The sequence below is a fragment of the Xyrauchen texanus genome, chromosome 20 (assembly GCF_025860055.1).
Source record: "Xyrauchen texanus isolate HMW12.3.18 chromosome 20, RBS_HiC_50CHRs, whole genome shotgun sequence".
Classification (NCBI taxonomy): domain Eukaryota; kingdom Metazoa; phylum Chordata; class Actinopteri; order Cypriniformes; family Catostomidae; genus Xyrauchen; species Xyrauchen texanus.
The window spans coordinates 17,093,388-17,099,387 of record NC_068295.1 but is presented as its reverse complement, the minus strand read 5'-3'; the positions used below and the strand labels follow the sequence as shown (position 1 = coordinate 17,099,387).

The 6,000-nt window shown below is 39.4% G+C and overlaps 1 protein-coding gene across 1 annotated transcript in view; it reads left to right on the top strand.

Annotated features, from left to right (window-relative positions):
* Positions 1–1,502: 1,502 nt before the first annotated feature.
* LOC127660494 (zinc finger MIZ domain-containing protein 1-like) overlaps positions 1,503–6,000 on the top strand; it is a 185,092-nt gene continuing 180,594 nt past the window's right edge. Inside the window, 1 exon segment of the mRNA XM_052150767.1 lies at positions 1,503–1,622. The gene's annotated coding sequence lies outside the window, so the exon portion shown is untranslated.

Here is a 6,000-nt window from a genome sequence, read left to right as displayed (position 1 = left end):
TAAGAATGCCCTAGTTCAAGGGTTCCTGGACATTCAAACTGGCCAGTCTGAAATTATTCAATGTCAGGACTGAAAAGAAAGCATGGGACAAGCAAGAATAATGAGTAGGAAAACTGAGGAATAGGTGCTTTGACATTGACTCTAACACTTAAATTGTCATTCGGCAGATCGCCATCTCCTTTTAAGAACAGGACAGAAATAAATATGAATGACTGCCTGTGACTGATGATGTCATCTGCTAGATTTATCCCTGCCAACTTAGACTTGTACAGGAGCAAGTGTCCTTGAGACAAAGTGCTCAGAGTATGGGCCCCATGCATTAATGTCAACAACCATGCAGTTGAGAAGCTAAGGATGTCAAAAGACTCTTCCAAACACTTCACTGAAAGCACCGGTCACAGATCTTCGGGAAGTAATTGACAGGTGGCTGAAAAAAAAATCCTACACTGTTTGAGATATATGTCACTTTTATCAAAACAATGCAAAGGGTAATTGTTGGTTCAGTTGTATATTAATGTCAGTAATACCCCTTGTCATTTCGAGTACTTTGCATTGCTCCTGTCACAAGGGAAACTCACAGGCAGTGCATTTGCATATCTCCATATTTTGGGGCATAAGTCCTGAAGACATGATGGAATTTTGTGAGTGTGAGTGGTGTGAACCAGCGCAGCATATGAAGTGAATGATTCTAACTGATGCACTACTAGACTTTCGGAACTGCACGGCCACCCCCCTGGACAGTTCAGTCGTGCAGCATTGTCTGAGGAGGCAGTAGATGCGCGCTGTGTCTCTGCACTGTTGGAAGAGTCATTGTTCCTTGACGTCACCACTCAGCCAAACCTGGCGCTGCTGCTCTCAAACATGTCTTTGTTATTCAGAGCTTTCCATCGGAGACCGGCGAATCGCAAAATATGGAAGGAGCGATTCCCTTTATACGCGGGAAGCGAGGACAAGCGTGGTTTGTTTGTTTGTGTATGTAGAGGAAATGTGTTGATAATGAATTATAACCGTTTTTATTCATATATACGCAAGACATTTATAACACTTAAGTTTCCCAGCTAATAAGCAAACGAGCTAATTTTAAACAAACAAACAAACAAACAAACAAACAAAAAAAACGTGCCAATAAATATTAACTTATCATAATTATTACACTTCAAGGTGTGCTGTAATTCTGTATTTTACAGCTTAAGCCGTACCAAGCACGTTGTATTTGATCTTGGAGCGATATATTTGATATGGTTACAATAAATTAACGCCAAATGATATCTTAGAGGATTCAAACAGCAAACAAAACGCTCAATTAAACACACAACTAGCACTAGTGTAAATCCAGTCCGTTCATCTGCAATTCAACCCGTGTATTCCAACGGCGCGACCGCTTTACGCGACTCTGGGACACATTTTGTCAGCAACCAGCAAGCATGGCTCTGTGGTAATAGAATAGCCCGTGTAATTTGACACTTCAACTTGCCGTGCACTACGTTAGTTGAGTCAGACAGTCATACTAACGAAACGCCGTGCGCTTTTTCCCTCAGTGTTTGTGAAGCGCGAGGCGACAAAACCGAATGCAACTTCAAATCCAGGAGCATTTAAGTGCCGTGCTGTGATTGGACCTGAAAGTAAGTTCTGTGTGTTTTTTCCCTGTTATGTTCACACCTCGCTCTCCCCGTGACTAGGGAAATGTTTTTTTATGCATTGCATTGAAATCAGTCCGTAGCCTCCGAGCTAGCTCCAACCTCAGCTAACAAAAGAGTCACTTAAAGAAATAGGCAAAGTATCACTAAGGTGTAGAGACACGTTTTTCTTAGCAGGAAACAAGCTCGTCTTAATTGCACTGAACTGAAATGTTCGCGGTACGGCATTATGATGGTGTTTTCGAAGCAAAACAACAACCGCTCACTATTGGGCAATTTTTTCCAGGACAGTGTGTTAAGTGGGACGCGGAATTTGGCTTTGTGAACCGTGCACTTACGCGTTAACCGGTGAAGCCCACCGTTTACATACAGCAGTATCGTTCTGGTGTGTTGCATTGTTTAGATGAAGAGGGCACTGTCGTGTGGTGGACGGTTGGTTGGCACGCATACATGGGCATATATAGATGGGTAGAAAATCACCACGAGCTTCTTCGCTGCACAAATGTAATTTAAACACGTCGGGCCTTTTTGATTAGGTGTAATTATATTATAGCTGCTTGAGAAGTAATAGGTAACGAGGCTTTTAACCATGTGCTGAAATGTGATGTTGTACCAGGTTGTGCTGTAGTAACACTGCAGCTTCTTTTAATCGCGGACGACCGCGTTCGGAAAAACGAGAGCCGCAGATACTTCATCTTTGGTTAAAAAGAGCAAATGTTGTTTTCATACATGCTTGGTTGAATGAGGTGGTTTATTGATTTAAGCTGTGATGATTTTGTATCACCCTGACACAAGCCTTACCACAAGTTATGTTATTGCTTCAGATTCTGACAGAAATGATTCATATTTAGATACTCTTTTCGCCAGTACTTCTATAGATTATGGAGTGTAAACAACTGGAGTTCTTGCTAACTCAATTTCATGTCACAGTAAATTGTTAATGTGCTTGTGGTGTCTGTACTGACTGTATAGTTTCTCTTTGGTGGACACTGTTGTTGAAAATAGATGTTCGCATGAGTCTTTAGTCTAACTTGTCATTTGATGAGGTTTGTTTGGTCATCTCTTCAGCACTGTACAATCACAGTCAATGTTTACTGTGTGAATAGTGATAATGTAAAAAGTTCCCCCTTACTACAGGGTGGATTGCTTGTGGAACAAAGGTGAAAGTACGTAGTTCTCAACTTGCTCATTTTGAATTGTGGTGTTAGTGTAGTGTAAACATTGTCACAATTAACATATTGTGTGGTAGGTACCATAACAATTACAAAAGTAAAATTTTAAAAATCAACACCCATTTCACAACAGGGGTTCTTCTCATTTGGCGTGTCTGCTGGTGTGTATTTTAAAACGCCACAGATTTACCCACCAATGTAATGTCCCTTCCATCAGTGGCTTGACTTGCATGAGTCAGGAACAGAGAATATGTCTTGGATAGGAGTTTATTTTCCTCCCTCCTTTAAACAGGGTCCCTATGTCGAGGATCATCATTACCAACGGCAGAGGCTTTAGTTAAAATAATGTAAAGGTACTCAAGTCAATCAGTAAACAGAACTAAAGTGGTATTGCACATGATTTATTTAAGCTAAATGTGGCTCAAACTTTGTTGAAAAGTTGCTAAAAAAGACATTCAAAGTATCTCTAGATATGTAATTTTGAACAAAATAACATGGTCAACATCCTCATCTATCAGATTTTACTATCAAATGATTCTGTAACAGGTTTATTAGTCATTAATGCTCACATTACTGCTTGCTTGTGCACATTTGTGTCTCTATTGTGTCTAGCCTAACAAATGTGTTCCAGGTTGTCCAGTTTAGCAGCGTAGTCTAGTTGATCCCTTTTCACATTCAAATTCTTGGCATGTGTGACAAAAGCTTGCCTAATTCATTGGGCGATTTAAGGGTGGGAATCGTGAGTGATCCCACTATACAATATTATGGTGATACTCTGGTCACGATACCATACATATTGTGACTTTTATGAGTTTCACCAAGAATTGTGGAATTTTGCAATTGATTAATCTCTTATATTTATGTGCAGTATTACTATCATGTCTTGGATAGGGCCACTGAAATGATAAGATCTGGAGTGGTGCAATGTAGTCTGTTGCCTTAAAAAGTTGCAGAGAAAGAAGAAAATCTACCAAACTTTAGTCCAAAAAAATAGCAAAGACCTGAAATACACAATAGTATCAGCATTTTAAGCATAGACACTCCATGTTTATTTTTGACTGACTTTAGGGCGAAAGCAGGGTTAATTATGTCTTTGATGCTCTTCATTTGATTAGTTTCCTCTCATTGCCTATAGCCAGAATGCAATATATTAGCGTTTTAAACCTGCGGAACACTAATCAGTGTTTTGACAGGTTGACATTTAACTGTTAGAACACTATTGTGGGGAAATTGTGAAATAGTTGGCACACGTTCATTCATCATAAAGCTGAACACTTGTCTAGCCACCACCTGCACACACCCACTTTTTAACCAGAGTCAGGCTTTGTTTCTGAGTTCTCATGCTGCACCACAAGCATAGCAGTGTTCATTTATTACACTTAATACTTTGATGGCCTTTTGAGTGGTTTGCATTTAAGTGCTTACCTGCATAATCACCTTCTTGTCTTGTCTGTGCACTTTTGTTTCTTTGGTGATAGAGATTGCGACCAGCTTTTAACAATAATTTCAGCCATGCTGAATAGCATAGCATCTTAATATCCAAACCACAAATTATTCAGACAATAGAAGTTCATGACTTCTTTTGATTTCCTTGCAGACTTATGAGTACATTGTTCTGTTTCATCTCACAGTTCCATGACCTTGGTGAAGCAGGGAGAGAGGGACTTTTGATTTTAATTACATGCATCTGTAAAGATCGTGGTGTGGGACCAAATCTGCTTCCAGGCTGCATAAGTTGAAAACATGTTGGAGGCTGCCTCCAACTCAGAAGCTGACAATGTGATAGGGTTGCGTGGTTTACCGATACTAACGATGTATCGCGATACCAAAAAAATTGAAATGGTACGATATAATATTTTTGCTAATTTCGGTACCATATTACAGTATGCTTTAATTAGCAAAATGATCATGAGATGTGACTGTTGAAAAATAAAATAAAAAAACCTCTGGATACGGCCAAGAGTGATATTTAAACAGCAGAAGGATGTAATTGAATTATACATTGTACAGTCCCATACACTGCACTTTACAAAATGAACAAGAGGTGCCGCTCTGTTCTGTCATCTGCTCACACACACACACACACACACAAACAAATGCTACACACTGTAACTACGGTGCTTAATTTTTATGCAGTGTGTTTAGAGTATAAATGGCTGTTAACACTTAAATGAACTCCTCCAGTACAGCTCGAGAGTTGCGATTGGATTATCCCAGCAGTAATTGGAAGCTTGATATAATTAACCTGTCAAAAATAGGAAGAACTCAAAGGTCTGTCAAAATAAAAGTCCAGCTTAAATGAAAGCTCTATTCAACTGGATACATGAAATTGAAGACAGAAAAATATAACTACTATTTTATTTGTTGATTATAGTATCGATACCAAAGTAACAGGACTGGTATTGTACCAATTTTGGTATAGGAGCAATCCTACAATATGACCATGGATGCGCTGGGATGTGATGTGCAAAGCATTAGCTAGCTGGTGCCATTCTGAGTGCTTTGCCCTCAGATATAGGGACTTCCAGGCCCACGCTGTCATAGGCTTATGCATGTTTGATTTGATGCTCTTTGAAAAATGAACGCAGAAGATGTCACAATGGCTGTATCCTGATTCTGTCGGCGAGAGCAAGTACTCTGAATCAAAAATGAGACAGAGCTAATCTTTTTTTCCCAATATGAGGGCTTGAGATTTGGCACTAGAGGACAAAATGTACCCAACACACTGACAATTTTGCACAATCACAAGCAATTACCTTTACATTTTTTTGGTGCCAATAAAAGCTTGCAGTGCTTTGAAGTCTGACTGCTGTGTGCCTTGCAAATTCAGCTTAAGCAAAACAAACATGTTGTCCTCAACTTGTTTTCTTTTAACTGTGGCAAATTGCTCTTTATTCAGTGAGCCATGTTCTCTGTTAAACTGGTAGTTTTGCTACTCTATTCATGGTTGCTTAAAGAGATCAAGCTTTGTCTTGAGAATTAAATATCTGTACGGTTAAGTACACTGATTATTTAGAGAACCCGTTTGGGTTAGGAGATTGTTTAAAGTGAAAGCTCACCCAAAAATTGGATTTCTTTCATAATTTACCCTTGTGTTGTTGTAAACCTTTATGACTTTCTTCTGTGTATGGAAGAATGAGAGCCTCTGGGACAATTCGGTTTCATTGTATGGAAACTATCCCTTTTACCTT